This window comes from Pan paniscus, chromosome 4 (genome assembly GCF_029289425.2).
Source record: "Pan paniscus chromosome 4, NHGRI_mPanPan1-v2.0_pri, whole genome shotgun sequence".
NCBI classification, from domain to species: Eukaryota; Metazoa; Chordata; class Mammalia; order Primates; family Hominidae; genus Pan; species Pan paniscus.
The window spans coordinates 81,512,501-81,530,010 of NC_073253.2; the positions used below are offsets into that span (position 1 = coordinate 81,512,501).

At 34.6% G+C, this 17,510-nt stretch overlaps 1 protein-coding gene across 3 annotated transcripts in view; it reads right to left on the reverse strand.

Annotated features, from left to right (window-relative positions):
• The window catches only part of LOC134730442 (uncharacterized), a 325,205-nt gene that overhangs the window by 305,462 nt on the left and 2,233 nt on the right, over positions 1-17,510 (reverse strand). The gene's annotated exons all lie outside the window — the stretch shown is intronic.

Sequence of the window (17,510 nt, forward strand, 5' to 3'; positions counted from 1 at the left end):
AAATAGAAAAAAAAATAATCAAATGAATTCCAGTCAAACAGTTGTAGTTTTTGGTATAGCTGTTGTATTTCACCAAAATGTCAAGTACTTAAATGCAGATGGTTTTTGTGTTTCCTGCTATTTTCAGAATGACATTCCTTGGATTGACGCTGGTATTGATGAAACTGATGCACATTACCACCTCCCCAGGAGCTGGAAGAACTCACCCATAGGAGAAGTATAAAAGCAATGAAAGCACCTGCTCTGAGCCAGAGAGGAAGCTGCCTGAAAATAGAAGCTCTGTTTGTTTCCTTAGCTATGTCATCCTAACGACTTAATAAAAAGCTTCTAAGCAAACAAATCATGTTTGATCACAACATACAACAAAAGCAGATATTCAACAAGCACCCACATTTAAAATGTGCTTAATTATTAATTTATTTGCAGTGAAATTCACAAAACTTCCTTATAATCACATACTTACTATTTATTTTTCAACTAATTTAAATGTTCTGTTTAACTTTTATAAAATTAAATTACATTGTCCCAGTTCCTCTAAGAACTGGGACAAGACAAAGGTGCCCACTTTCTCCTTTCCTATTTAACATTGCACTGGAAGTCCTAGCCAGAGCAATCAGGCAAGAAAAGAAAACAAAAGACATCCAAATTGGAAAAGATGTAGTCACATTATTTCTGTTTACTGATGACATCTCATACCTAGAAAACCCTAAAGATTCTTCCAAAGACTCTAAGACTTAATAAAAATCCTCAGTGAAGTTTCAGAATACAAAACTAACATACAATAATAAGTTGCATTTTTATCTGTTTGCCACTCAAGCTGGCGACAAGTAAAAAATTCAATCCCATTTAAAATAGTCAAACGCAAAAACAAACAAAAAAATCTAGGCATACATATAACCAAGGAGGTAAAAGACCTCTACAAGAAGAACCATAAAACACTGATGAAAGAAATCACAGATGACACAAACAAATAGAAAGATATCCCATGCTCATAGACTGGAAAGTAAATCTCATTAAAGCAACCATACTGACTAAAGTAATCTAGAGATTCAACAGAATTCCTGTCAAATTGCCACCATCATTTTTCAAAGAATTAGAAAAAAAATTTTCTAAAGTTCATATGGAACCAAAAAAGAACTCAAATAGCCAAAAGAATCCTAAGCAAAATAGAACAAAGCTGGAGGCATCACTGTTACCTGAGTTCAAACTATACCACAAGGTTATAGTAACCAAAACAGAATGATACCAGTACAAAAATAGACACAAAAGTCAATAGAACAGAATAGAGAGCCTAGAAATAAAGCCACATACCTACAACCAACTGATATTTGACAAAGTTTACACAAATAAACAATGAGAAAAGGACACCCTGTTCAATAAACAATGCTGGGATAATTGGCTAGCTGTATGCAGGAGAAGAAAGTGGACCCTATGTCTCACCATAGATAAAAATTCACTCAAGACATATTAAAGACTTATATGTAAGACCTAAAACTGTAATAGAAGAAAATCTAGGAACAACTGCTCTGGATATTGGCCAAGGCAAATAATTTATGACTAGGACCTCAAAAGCAAATGTAACAAAAACAAAAATGGACAAATGGGACTTAAACTAAAGAGTTTCTGCAAAGCAAAATAAATAAATAAATAAAGTAAATAAGCAATTTACAGAATGAGAGAATTTGCACATCATAATCTGACCAAGATCGAATAGCCAGAATCTATAAGGAACTCAAACAATTCAACAAGAAACAACAAATAACCTCATTAAAAATTGAGCAAAGGACATGAACAGAGATTCTCAAAGGAAGACATACAAGCGGCCAACAAACACACAAAAAATGCTCAACATAACTAATCATCAGAGAAATGTAGATTGAAGCCACAGTAAGATACCATCTTATGCCAGTCATATTAGCTATTATTTAAGTGTCAAAAAATTACAAGTGTTGGTGAGGATACAAAGAAAAGGGAACAGTCATACACTGTTGGTTCATAACATAAATTAGTACAATCTCTTTGGAGAACTGTGTGGACATTTCTCAAAGAACTAAAAATAGAATTATCATTCAACACAGCAATTTGAATCCTGTGTATCTATGAAAGGAAAAAAAATCATCTTATCAAAAAGAAACGTGCACTTGTACATTTATGGCAGCACTATTTATAACAGTAAAGTCATAGAATCAACTTAAGTGCCCTTCAACAGTGGATTGAATAAAGAAAGTAGACAGGCAGAGATCAAGTTGTGACTATGTAATGAAATATTTTACTGTTTTAAAATATCCATTTGTCTGTGAATGTACATGAATACATGTGTGTCTGTGTGTGGAGGTTTGTTGTATAAGATATAATTCATAAGGAGTCAAATAATATTGTGCAGAACTTATGAACTTTAAAAAGCCACCTTAAAGGACTTATAAGAAAAACCAAGAGCATAATTCAAATGAAAAATACTAAAAGTATTTTTAAGGAAATAATGGAAAACATGGCAAAATTAGGAAAGTAGCCTTTCCATAAAAGGGTAGGAATGTTCACAGAGGAAACCCCAAGAAGCTAGAAATAAAATATTTCACATGAAATTAGGTAAAACTATCAATTGTAGTACATTCTCTAATGCCTTAAAGAATCACAATATTACTGGACAGATAATAAGTACTTGGAGATCTCTAAAAAGTGTATAATAGTGGAAAATGTTATCAAATATGTTGCTTTAAGTGAGTGAATAACCAGTTATTACTATATGTTGCTTATTTGCTTTTTTAAACACACACACACTAATACACACTAATTAACACATTATGTGAGCTCTTGTGTCCTTTTTATAGATTTTGTTGTTATTCCTTATAAATGAAGGATGGGAAGTCTCAGATTATGACACAGGAAAGAGGTCCATAATTTGGAAAGCCCTTTTGGTGATGTGTGCAACCTGAAAAAATAATTTAAAAGAGAGAAACTACAGTGCTTGCTTAAAGAGAAAGAAAAATAATCAAATGAAAGAGGCAATTGCCTTTACCATAAAAGTAAACAAACATCAGAAAAGGGCTTCAAACAGAAGAAGCCCCATTTAAAAGTATATTTTGTCGTGTTCATTTTTGAAATTCTTTGAATATTATTATTTCTTCCTTTTTTATAACTTTGTATAAATATGTTTGTTTTCAATTGTGGTATCAGGGTATATGCATCCTGTGAAAAATAAAATTATTGTTCTCAGTTTTCCACTTGTCAACTCTGAGAAACAGTAATACACATATACACTGTTTCTGGGAAACAGTGACACACATATGTGTGTGTGTATGTGTGTGCTATATATATCGTACATATAATCTTTACCATGTAACATAATACTGCCCCAGTAGATGTAAAATATACATCACTGACAGACTCAGGTTGACACATTGAGCCAGGCCATGTGACATGATTTGACAAATCAAATAGTAGTGAATAAATGAGAACAAAGCCTTTAAATTTGCTTGGAGATTTTGTCTGCACACTCGTGCTTCTATTATTTGCTATTAAAAAACCACACCTTGGGTCATTTTTGGACCACGGAGAATGGGAAGACACCTGAAGTTTAACAATAGCTTGAAATTAAGCTGCTCTATCTCACCTGCAAAACCACAGGCCAAATGATTGTTTACTTTTGTAAGCCATTGAGATTTTATAAATTGTTAGTCACATTATTATTGCACCAATATTTGACTAAGAGCCATGGATGGACTTTAAGGGGACAAATTGTGTTTAATCTGCACTGGTCTATGCAAGACACTTCTGTTGTTTTAGTCATTTATTTATATTCATTTATTTATTGTTTATTGTCTTTTTATTTTAGTTTGTTTATTTTTACTCCCAATTCCCTACAACCTAAAGACCGCTATTCCTAGAGGTTTGATGTATGTTCATTTATTTTATATATTTTAACAATAAATTTAATACTCTTTTGTGTGTTTACAAATTAATTTTCATGTAAACTATTTTATATATCTTATTCCATTATTTGCTTTTTCCTCAGTACCACATATAAATATACACACACATACATATATACATATATTTATTCATATTGTTCTGTATATATCTGATATATTGCTTCAAACTGCTTTATAGTATCCTATACTGTGCCCCCAGGATATTTTACATATTCTCCATCATCCATATGATAAATAGGACATTTACATGCAAATCATCACCTAAATTTTACCAGATCAAATGTTTTATATGTAAAAGATTTTTCTTACTACAGGTAAGATAGTATGATTTTCTTGGTAGTATATTTTAATATTGTTTTTATGCTAAAATTTCCACATGCCTAACTTATTTTTCAGGAAAAGTGATATCTAAAGAAATAAAGACAATGAACAATGTCCTGTGTGTTACATATCTTGATAAATAATAGGCCCTATCAGAGTAGAGTAGAGTTAATTACCTTCATTCAAGAGAAAGAACAGCAAGAAATAATCTGAAATTATTCATTGGTTAAAATGTTTAGTCTATTATTTTAAGTAGTCCTTGATACAAATAAATAAAATGACATTTATAAAACAATCCTTATATTTAAAAAGCACACTGTATTAGTCTGTTCTCACATTGCTATAAAGAGCTAATTGAGACTGAGTAATTTATTAAAAAAATGAGGGGTCAGTTAATTGGCACCCAGTTCCAGGCAGTACAGAAAGCATGGTTGGGGAGGACTCAGAAAACTTAAAATCATTGTGGAAGATGAAGGGGAAGCAGGTGCATCCCACATGGCTGGGGCAGGAGGAAGAAGCACACATTTAAACAACAGTATCTCATGAGAACTCACTCACTGCCACAAGAAAGTGACAGGGGATTCACCCATGATCTAATGTTAAACATTGGGGTTTACAATTTGACATGAGATTTGTATGGGGACACAAATTCAAACCATATTGTTCTGCCCTGGCCCCTCCCAGATCTCATGTGTTTCTCACATTGCAAAATACAATCTTCCCTTCTAAACAGTCCCCCCAAATTTTAACTCATTTCAGCATTTACTCAAAATCCCACAGTCCAAAGTCTTATCTGAGACATGGCAAGTCCCTTCTGCCTAGGAGCCTGTAACATCAAAAACAAGTTAGTTACTTCCAAGACACAATGGGGATACAGGCATTGGGTAAATACACCCATTTCCAAAGGGAGAAATCTGCCAAAACAAAGAGGCTACAGGCCCCATGCAAGTCTGAAACCCAGCAGGGCAGTTATTAAACCTTGAAGCTCCAAAGTAATCTCCTTTGAATCCATGTCTTACATTCAGGCCTCAGTGATGTAAACAGTGGGCTCTCAAGGCTTTGGGTATCTCTATCCCTGTGGCTCTGCAGGGTACAGCCCCTTCAGCTATTTTCATGGGCTTGCATTCAGTGTATGTGGCTTTTCCAGGTGCACAATGCAAGCTTTCAATGGATCTACCATTCTGGGATCAGGAGGATGGTGGCTGTCTTCTCACAGCTCCAATAGATGATGCCCCAGTGGGGGCTCTGTGTGGGGACTCACACCCCACATATCCCCTCTGCACTGTCCCAGTTGAGGTTCTCCATGGGGCTCCACTCCTTCAGCAGACTTCTGCCTGGACATCTAGGCATTCCCATACATCCTCTGAAATCTAGGTGGAGGCTTTCAAGGTTCAACTCTTTCCCTCTGTGCACACACAGGCTTAATATCAAATGGAAGTTGCCAAGGCTTAGGGCTTTCCCACTCTGGAGCAGCAGTCTGAAATATATCTGGGGCTCTTTTAGCCAAGGCTGAAGCTGGAGTGGCTGACATGCAGGGAGTAGTGTCCCTAGGTTGCACAGGGCAGCAGGACCCTGGGCCCGGCCCTTGAAACCATTCTTCCCTCCTAGGCCTCCAGGCTTGCGATGGGAGGGGCTATGCTGAAGGTCTCTGAAATGCCTTCAAGGCATTTCCCCATTGTCTTGGCTATTAACATATGGGGCTCCTCTTTACTTTTGCAAATTTCTGCAACCAGCTAGAATTCCTCTCCAGAAAGTAGGTTTTTATTTTCTAACATATGGTCAGGCTGCAAATTTTCCAAACTTTTATCCTCTGTTTCCCTTTTAAATATATATTATAGTTTCAGATCATCTCTTTGCTCAGGCATATGAGCATACACTGTAAGAAGCAGCCAGGACATATCTTGAACTCTTTGCTGCGTAACAATTTCTTCTGCCAGATACCCTAAATCATCTCTTTCAAAATCAAAGTTCCACAGATCCCTAGGGCAGGGCCACAATGCCTTCAACTTCTTTGCTAAGGCATAACAAAAGTTACCTTTTCTCTCATTCCCAATAAGTTCCTCATTTCCAACTGAGGCTGCCTCAAGCCTGGACTTCATTACTCATATTACTATCAGCATATTGGTTACAACAGTTTAACAAATCTCTAGGACATTCCAAACTTACCCTTATATTCCTGTCTTCTTCTGATCCCTCCAAACTGTTCCAACCTCTGCCCATCATCTAATATCAAAGTTGCTTCCACATTTTCAGGTATCTTTATATAGCATGCTCCACTCCTCTATACCAATTTTCTATATTAGTCCATTTTCAAACTGCTATAAAAAACTACCTGAGACTGGGTAATTTATGAAGAAAATAGGTTTAATTGGATTATGGTTATGCAGGCTTTACTGCAAGCATGGTTGGGGAGGACTCAGGAAACTTACAATCATGGTAGAAGGCAAAGGGGAAGCAGGCACATCCTATATGGCTGGAGCAGAAGGAAGAGGTGAAGGGGGAGGTGCTACACAGTTTTAAACAAACAGCTCTCATGAGAACTCACTCACTATCATGAGAACTCACTCACTATCATGAGAACAGCAAGGTGAAAATCTGCCCCCATGATACAATCACCTCCCACCAGGCCCCTCCTCAAACGTTAGGGGTAACAATTCTATATGAGATTTGGGCAGGGACACAAATCCTAACCATATCACACAACAACATTATTTGCCTTTGTGCTCTCAGATGTTGCTTTATGTAAAACATAGTTTTGAGTTGTAATACCAAAGAAGGAAAAGCTTTGATTTTCTTTCCTACCACCAAATAGATAAATCTTTTTTAGCTTGCTCAGTTCAAGTTTTGGCATAACTCTTACTAACACATTACAAACAATTTAGTTCAGTTTTGTCTTAGGTTAATCACACTGTAATATTGATAACTATTAGTCTGACAAGAATGAGAGAAACCAAAGCTACCAAAATCCAGTATTATTGTCTAATAAAGTAGTACGAAGCATATAATGCTTATATGAAAGGGACTTATTGAAATTTCATGTTTTATTCCTAAATGCCTCAGAGGTTTTACATGAAGGAAAAGTTATCAAAAGTTATAAAAAATAAATCTCCTTAACTCCAGAAGTTATTGGTTGCACAACCTTATGTTTTATAATCAATACTGGAAAAGCAAAGGTAAATTTAAAGGACACATTTCTAGGAGTTTTATTTAAATGATAATAGCACTTTTGAAAGATACTGCAACTAAGCAACTTTTTTTTTTTTCTGTGAATGGGGTTTTCTTTTAAGTTGGAGTTAAGAAAATGTCACATTAAATATTTTAAATTTCTTATTTTGATCTTTATATTACATTGTTAGAATTTTTACCATCCATCATTTTTATTTTGAATATTAACATGGTTAAACTTGTCATTTCCAGAAAAATAACTGAGAATGTTTAAGGTGAAGGCCAGTGATGAATGTTACCATTAAAAATAAATTCCTATATGGGGCTTCTTTCAATTTCTATGTGTATAGAAAGATACCATAACCCAAAACAGCAGCAGTATTATGTACCATAAACATAGATACTTAGAAATATCTACACCACAGGCTGCTCTTCTAAAAGCTCAATTCTATAATGCAATATTTTTAGTAGACAGAATTCTAATCCTGCACTTATGTTCACATATGAATCTCTGAAACCTGGGAACATGTTCCATTACAGGGCTAAAGAGACATTGTGAATGTGATTAAATTAAGACCTTTGGATGTGAAGTTTATCCTGGATTATCTGGGTGCCCCAGTGTAATCACAAAGTTCTTAAAAGAGGTAGTCAGGTGGTTCAGAGTCAGAGAAAGAGATGTGATGAAATAAATAGAGGTCAGAGATGAAAGGCCATAAGCCAAGGAATGTAGGTGGCCTCTTCTGGAAAAGCCAAAGCAGAATGTTCCCTAAAGCATCCAGAAGGGACACAACACTGCCAATACCTAGATTTTAGGAGTTATGACCTACAGAAGTGTAAGATGAATAAATTTTTGTTGTTTTTAAACCATTACTTTGGTATTAATTTGTTAAAGTATATTTAGTATTTAAAAATGCCATCAAATGCCACTTTGGTGATATTGTTAAATTCAAAAATGATACTGTATTTAAGAACAAGAATTTTGTATAAATATTAGGGCCAGATGTAAAAAAGACTTTAAATAAATATGATTTTTTATTCTAAAAGGTCTTAGTTCAGGAAATTCTATTAGCTAGGTTGGAAGTCCTAATTTCTCCCCATTTATTTTTGTCTCAAGAGAGGTCTATATTTGTTCCTAGTTAGATTCTGTGGTAAGTTTTTACAATGCAGCTTTCTAGTTTTTTCCTATCAAGTGGTGATGTCTACTTCCCTATACAGTGAGTATTGTTTGGCTAACAGAAACGTGGTGGAACTCTGTCTTTGGCATAAAAAAAAAACTTAGGTAAACATCATAGAGCCTTATGGAGCAGAGATGAAGAATTGCAGCTAATACCAGCCTACATAAGTTGGTCTCAAGTCAACCCATCCAACAGACTGTCGACACAAGAGGACACTTACCTGAAATCAGCCAACACTAGAACAATGATCTCCAACTAATCCTCGATTAAACTACTGACCTACAGAATCCTGAGTAAGACCATTGTTATTTTAACACATAGAAATCAGTGGGTTTCTTACAGAGCAGTAACTAAATGCACATGTATTGCCATAAAAAACACAGGCCTTTTTAGTGTTTGAGATTTAGACACCCAAGATTCCAAGTTGACTGAGAAAAGAGTGCAGCTCTCAAGGACAGCATAGTCCCAATACATACCACAGATGTGACCTTACAGTGTTGGTTGACATGAAACAGACATTTTTTTGTGAGAAAGCAGCTTTAGTATGATAAACCTCTGAGATGTCAAGTATGTTTGTTGCACAATTTATCCCATCTTTAATTTTAAATGTGTAGACATAGATATAGGTATAACTTATAAATATACTATGGCAAGAATGGCCAACATTTATCAAAATCTTACTATTTGTCAGGCATTATCCTAAGGCTTCCCTCACATGTTTTAAGTTTTTTTGTTGTTACTTATTTTATTTATTTTTTTGAGATGGAGTCTCGCTCTGTTGCCCAGGCTGGACTGCAGTGGTGCGATCTTGGCTCACTGCAAAATCCACCTCCCAGGTTCAAGCAATTCTCCTGCCTCAGCCCCCCGAGTAGCTGGGATTACAGGCACCTGCACCAGGCCCAGTCAATTTTTGTATTTTTAGTAGAGATGGGGTTTCACAATTTTGACCAGGCTGGTCTTGAACTCCTGACCTGAGGTGATCCATCCACCTTGGCCTCCCAAAGTGCTGGGATTACAGGCATAAGCCATTGCGCCTAGCCACATCTTTAGATTTTTTAGTGCTCTGAAAGTTGAAATGTGTATCATTACTGTTTACACTTTAAAAGCAGGAACACTGAAGGACAAAATAATTAAGTATAGTAAGATTTCATAGCTTATATTTTCCAGGGAAATACTGATGGGTAAAAGATATTTCCATTCAACATACAACAACATTTGTCTCAAAAAATAAAACAAAATGAATAAAGAAAACGGGGTTGGCTTCTAATTTGTTTGCTTCTCATGGGCCCCATGAACAATAACAACACTCAAACTCTTTATATGACATTATTTACCAGCTTAATTTACTTATCTTTCTAACCCATGTTCCTTTTTCTCAACTTATGGCAGTTACTTGGAGCCTGCTGGGCTTCAATTAGATGACTAGACCTGTCATAGGTTGAAACATGTACTCCAAAAAGGGATGTTTATTTCCCAATCTCAGGTATGTGACCCTATTTGGGAATAGGGACATTGCAAATAAAAATAAGATGTAAGTTAAGAAGTTGTTTTAAGATTTAAGACTGACCCCAAATTTAGTCTCTGGTGTTTCTATAAGAGACAAAGACATGCAGAGACAAACAATAATGCTATGTGAAAATGGAGGTAGAAATTGGCAATGTATCTACTTGCCAAGGATTGCTGTCAATCACTAGAGCTAGGAGAGAGTTATGCAACAGATTCTCCCTTCAGAGACTCCAGCAGAAACCAAAGTTCTTAGCACCTTCTAGCCTCTAGAACAGTGAAGGAATACATTTTTGTTGTAAGTTTGTAGTACTTTGTTACAGCAGTCCCAGGAAACTAATACAATACCTGTGACCCAAACTTTCCCATGAGCACTTTCATTCATCAAGCAATTTTCTTCTTCTCCTTCTCCTTCTCCTCCGCCTCCTCCTTCTTCCTTTCCTCTTCCTCCCCCTCCTCCACCTCCTCCTTCTTCCTTTTCCTCTTCCTCCCCCTCCTCCTTCTCCTCCTCCTCCGCCTCCTCCGCCTCCTCCTTCTTCCTCTTCCTCTTCCTCCCCCTCCTTCTCCTCCTCCTCCTTCTTCTTTTTTTTTTTTTTTTTGAAATGGAGTTTCGCTCTTGTTGCCTTGTTGCCCAGGCTGGAGTGCAATGGCACGACCTCGACTCACTGCAACGTCCGCCTCCCAGGTTCAAGTGATTCTCCTGCCTTAGCCTCCTGAGTAGCTGGGGTTACAGGCACCTGTCACCATGCCTGGCTAACTTTTTTGTATTTTTAGTAGAGATGGGATTTCACCATTTTGGCCAGGCTAGTCTCGAACTCCTGACCTCAGTGATCCATCTTCCTCAGTCTCTCAAAGTGCTGAGATTATAGGTGTGAGCCACCGTGCCTGGCCAAGCAATTTTAATGGCTCCAGCCCTTGGATTAATTCTCGCATTCGAGCACTACATTATACTAAAGATTTTTTATTCAAATGTTACTTAAGTTCTTATACTTCATTTTTTACCTTCTGGGGATTAAAACCAGTCAGGTATTCTAATGCAACAAGTCTCTACATGTTTAGCCTATCTTTACTCTCTCATTTCTGTGTGAAAATTGGCCTTCCTCTTAGCCCCCAAGCTTATCTCTTGCTTATCATATTTTGTCGAATGCAGCCAATAGTAACCAACATGGCCTATAAAATGTGTTTTCCAACATTTATCCCAAAAGCTTTAGGTTCAGTAGACATATATGATACTTGCAAATTTATCCGAAAATAAAAATACTGTATATTTTTGATACAGGAGCTAAAAAGAAATTATTTAGGCAGTTAGTGAGGGTAAGAGAGTCTTCGGCAAGGTTTCCCTTTTAATAAAAAGCAGCTCCCAAATCATTTCTTTTCTAACAAAAACCAGCCGAAAAAATCAAGCTGCAGACATAAATAAGCAATCTGGAAGCTTGCACAGGTGAATGCCGGAAGCTGTGCCAATAGAAAAGGGCTACCTAGCAGCCAGGCATATCCAATATGGAAGCTCCATCTTCCCTTTTCTTTGTCTCCACATGTGCAATAAGGGAACAGACAACATGGCATCTGCCAGGTAAAAAACACATCTATGTAGTAAAAGATTATGGTAGGATGGCCAGCTTCTTGAGCACTATGTAAATGACACACCTGGTCCAACCAATCTTTTGTATCTTATGTAAATCAGACACCACCTCCTCAAGCTCATCTATAAAACCATTGGTATCTCGCCACAAACCTAGGAACCAGTTCCCTTCTTCTGCACAAGGGAGCTTTCCTCTTTCTTTCGCCTATTAAACTTCTGGACATTCACCTATTATACTTTGGCTCATTCCTTGCATATCTGTGTCCACAATTTCCTTGGACAAACTTCAGGTATTCACCTCAGACAACACGGCCACTTCATTTTGTCACAGTATTGCACTAAAACAAACATTTTTACAAAACTCTTTTCTCGATAGAATATCAGTATTGCTAGTTACGGCCCTGCTAACTAAAATAGTGCTGAGAAGTATAGACATTTATATACTCAGGCTGAAAAAAGAAATATCAGTGATCACAAGTAATGTCTACCAAAATATCTCTACATTAAGATATATTTGGTTAATGTTTCTGATTGATAGACAAAGCTTTGCAAAACTCAAAGAAAAATCATTAAAAATTCAGACCTGTAAAAAATCTGTTTTTTTAATGAATGAATTATGAGGTTTATTGATTTTTCAACATAGTCCAAACATTTGCTAGTATATATCATATATTGGATTCCTGCAATAAGTATTTTTTTATGAATACCTTTGTAGCAGGAAATAAAAAGAATTAGTGTCATACTCAAATATACAAATATGTGCAATTATTTCATTTCATGTATATATATATAACTATATGAGATATGTCTTATTTTAGCTGTTTGTGTGTATTTGTGCTTTTCTGAATTTCTTGAAATAATGGGCAATTTTAAGCTGGTATTCAGGAGAAAGATTACTCAAACACAATGGCATATAGTTCCAGATGTCTTGTCCCAAGGGGTGTTGGATCTGACTGCAGCACATAAGGAGCACAGCTAGGAGCTCTATGCATCATTTATGCTGGATTATATTTACGAAGACCAGACTGAACTCCTGAATGATCATATTGAATAGAATTTCACGAATTTTCTAACATCTGCTCAAGGAAATTTGCATAGGTACCACATGAGATAACTAGCTGACAATGCTTCAGACTCTTCAGATTTTTTAAACTAGATTTTGTAAAATGTTCCCTAACCAAACTACCAGTCCTGCTTCAGCACTCTTTCACTCCAAAGGTAAATTCTTCCTTTTCTATTATTTCCAAGAACAGTAGAATTAGCTAGGAAGAAAAAAGTACTATAAAGTTACTTGAAGCTAAGAGAAAAATTTTAAAACAGAAACCAAAGGTATATATAATTTAAAGAGGTTAGATATTATAAGTTTTAGTAAGACTTAGCAGAAAAAATATTTTGTGTGTTTTAATGACTAAGAAATATTTTATGACTTACTAAATTAAATGTACTCATTTAGATGGATTAGAACCATGTTGCTTAAAATATTAAAATAAAAATATGATTGGTGCAGATTGAATTTGGTGCCACTGTTTTCATAACAATGACATGAAATGTCACATTTTGTGAAAACATGACCTGCAACATTTTCAGTTTAGGTCTAATTATCTTACTTTGGAATATTTGGCAAAAAATAAAAAATAGAAATAAAAAATAAAAAATAAAACCTACTTCAGATTAGAGAAACAAGTTTCTTATTTTATTGATTTTCTTACCACTTTGATATGGTTAGGTGTAAAGTAGAAATAAACCTCCAAAGCTTGAATTATATTTATGTAGATTATCTAAAATAGTCACACACCACATGCATGAAATTACAAATGTGAATAATTTGCTTTACCAGGAGGACTCTTTATTTTTATGATTCTTTCATAGTCAGAATTATTTATTAAATTTATAAATATGTCAATATTTTATTTTGTGTTATTTTTATAAGCTTTCTGAGAGCATATATAGTTTCATAAAGTGAAAAATAATGGACCAGCAGCAATGGAAACATTTCATGTTCCAATGCAAAAAATTATCTGTACTCAAAATCCTAATCAGTAACAATTTTTTTCTAACATCTAAATAGTTTTTTTCTAACATCTAAGTAGATTATCTCAATGGTATATAATAGAAAATAATATAAATGTATTTGGATTTACTATCTGTTAGATTTTTAAAAGATAAAGGTATGGTAACAGCTAATGTTCATATAAAACTCAGCATTTTAATGGAACACTTTGCCATATAAAGGACAAATCTACACATTATATGAACATTTTCAAAATTTGAGCCTTGGAATGTAAAATTACAATGTTATACATTATAGTAATATTTTGTAAAAGTCATAAAAAGAATCCACACAATATTGTGTATATACAAAATTTCACATGGAAATTTGTGCTTATAAATGACTATAATTTACTTTAAAAAAATGCCAACCTTTCAGGAATACACTGTGTATACAGGGAGCAGAGTATTAATACCCAAAATGTCCTGAGATATACTTCATATCCCATCCAGGATTTTAAACGCTAAGATCAACAGAATTGGTTTTATTCAACATGCTCAGCTTCCCAGGAACTTGTTTCTTTTTAAAAAAAAATATGGTAAAAGACACTTAACATAAAATGTATCTTCTTAGTCATTTTAAAGTGTAGAGTTCAGTAGTGTTTAGTATATTCACATTGTTGTTGCAAGTAATCTCAAGAACTACTGCAGATGCCTCATATGTGTGGACTCACAAGCTATTTTTCTTTCTGCAACAGGCTTACCTCACTTAGAATAGTGTCCTCAAGTTTCATCTATGTTGTCAAATGTGTTAGAATGTCGTCTTTTAAGGCTGAATAATATTCCATTGTATGTGTATATCACATTTTATGCATTCATGCATCGATAGATCTCGGGTGGATTTTATATCTTGGTTACTGTGAATATTGCTGCTGTGAACACTGGTGTGTAAATATCACTTTGAGATCTTATTTTCAATTATGTTTCATGTATAACCAGAAGTAGAATTGCTGCATCATTTTGGTCTTCAATTTTTAATGTTTTGAAGAACTGTTTTTATAGTACCTGTACCAGTTTATATTATGGGCAAAAGTGCACAAAGTTTCCAATTCCTTCACATCTTATCAGCACTTTTTTTTTCTTTTTTTGAGGGACAGTCTCCCTCTATTGCCCAGACTGGAGTGCAGTGGTGCAATCTTGGCTCATTGCAACCTCCACCTCCTGGGTTCAAGCGATTCTCCTGCCTCAGCCTTCTGAATAGCTGGGACAACAGGTGTGCACCACCACGCCTGGCTAGTTTTTTTGTATTTTTAGTAGAGACAGGGTTTCACCATATTGGCCAGGCTGGTCTTGAACTCCTGACCTTGTGATCTGCCCGCCTCAGCCGCCCAAAGTGCTGGGATTACAGGCGTGAGCCACTGTGCCTGGCCCACTTTTTTTTTTTTTTTTTAAGAGTAGCTGTCCTAATAGGTGTGAGGTGGTAGTTCAGTGTGCTTTTGATCTGTGGTTCCCTAGTGATGAATTATGTCCAGCAGTTTTCTGTATGCTTGCATCTGGCCCCCATGCATTTATCGAATTTGGAAAATTTCTCATTCTTGCTTTTAATCTCAGATATGTAATTGAAATTTTTTTTCTGTCTTTCACTCCTATATGGAGAACAGTTTTCAGCCTCCAACATACTTATTTTTTTCATCCCACCAATATTTCTATTTAGATGAGCTTGAATTTTCTCTGTATTAAAAACAGCTCATTTGAATGCAACATTTTATTTTCTTCAGTTGTATGTTTATTATATAAAAAATTTAAAATCAGAAGTATTTGCATAATTATTTTCTTCCTCAATAGAATTGTGTAGTTATGGCTTCAGATTTAGTGTTTATTTAATAATGTGATAATTGTTAATTTCCTCACCAAAAGCCAGTTCCCTCATGCATCATAGAAAGCTATGTCTACTCATCACCTACCATTTCTCCCAGAGATAATGTGACATAATTTTAGTTCTTTTTGGATTGAGCTTGGGCCTTTTGCCAAGTTTCTTCTTCTTCATTAATATTATCACAATCCCTCTGCTCAGAAAAGAACAATGTGCAATTTCTACTGGAAATTTGAATTATGCCATTCTTAATCACTTGTCTGTCTCCATCTCTCCTGGGGTTAATCAATAGAATATATATATATACACACACACACACATATGTGTGTGTGTGTGTATATCTTATAACTTTAGCTTTTCTTTTTATCTCTTGAAAATATTTTTGAAAAACTTAGACTTGAAAAAAATGTTTTACTGTTATGAGTTACCATAAAAAACTAAATTTCCAAATTTCTGAGTACACTTTTCCCCTTTCATCAATGTATATTTTAAAAATGTTACTTTTTGTGTACCACATATGTCATTTTGTAACGTCATATTTGGAGACTATTTACTATTGCCTCATACAAAATTATATCAATGTAATGATTTTTAGTCTTTTACATTTTATTTTATCATCATGAAAACATCTGCATTGGCAGAACATGTATTACTAATTTAGAAAAGCAAATTTTGTAGACCTACATGATTCCTTCAAGATTTTTTTTTTGTGTGTGTGTACATATATATAGAGAAACTTGCCAGTCAATAAAAGAGACCATGGCAAAACAAATATTTCAAATCAATCTTGTGCGTATGTGTGAGTGTGTGTGTGTGTGTGTGTGTACGTTAGTTTTTCCTAGATTGCACTGACATCATCATGCTGGTAATGAAATATACTTCCCTATATATATATAAATCATAAAGAAAAAATAAACATAGGTAGAATTTGTACAACTGGATACCTCAGTTTAAAAAACATTACTGGTTTCTGTTGTAGGGGTTTTATATCTGTTTCTGTATATATGTATAAAAGTGTATATTGATATAATCCAAAATGACTTCCTTCACAATAGTAAGCTTTAGAACTACTGTATAGAAATTTTATTTATTTAATTAGCTTATATATACTGAATATGATTAACAAAGCAAACAAAACAGAAAAAAACAACTACTGTGGATTAGAAATTTCTTATTAAAGTTAGAGTCACTAATAGACTCCCATGAGTACAATTAAATGTAAAAGAAGTCAGTGGTACATATATATATATAGCCAAAGTGGTAGCTGATAGGTGAAGACTGGTTAGGAAAATAATGAAAGCTGGTTCTTTCAGAAATGCCACAGTAAGTAGCATGCATATTTCCCTACCAATCTCCTACAGAGTTAGCAGATTATGTGGGACGAAATATATCTTCTGTATTCCTAGCTGAAAATTAATGGAAAAATAAATCTGTAATCATCACATATTAACTTTAAAAAGCAAATAGTCTTAGTGCTATGCTAAATGAATGTTAGTATACAGAATTCAAATTTAATGTATTTTCAAAATTAGCCTGTCTGTGGTTTTCTACATAAAAAATATTAACAGAAATGACATAAATTATCATCAAATGATCTTGGTTTTAATTAATTTCAATGATTCTCTATAAACATATGATTACAAATGCACTGAACCATCATTATAAAATAATTTCTATACCATGAAGTACCATGAGGGTTAAGGATTAAATAATAGCCCCATTAACTGTATTAAGATTTAATATCTGTAATTCTCACTTTTGGTCTATCTATCATCTATCTTCTTGTTATTTTCTCAGTTCTTTCAAATAAGACTTTTGTTATGAATCAACTAAAATTCAATTGAATAATCACATCACATGCAATTATGTTTTATATATAACATAATAACATTTTAATATTAATTTGTTTGTAGCTAAATAAAACACTTATTTATTGTCTGTATCAATAAGTATGTTACAAGCTAGGGTTCAAG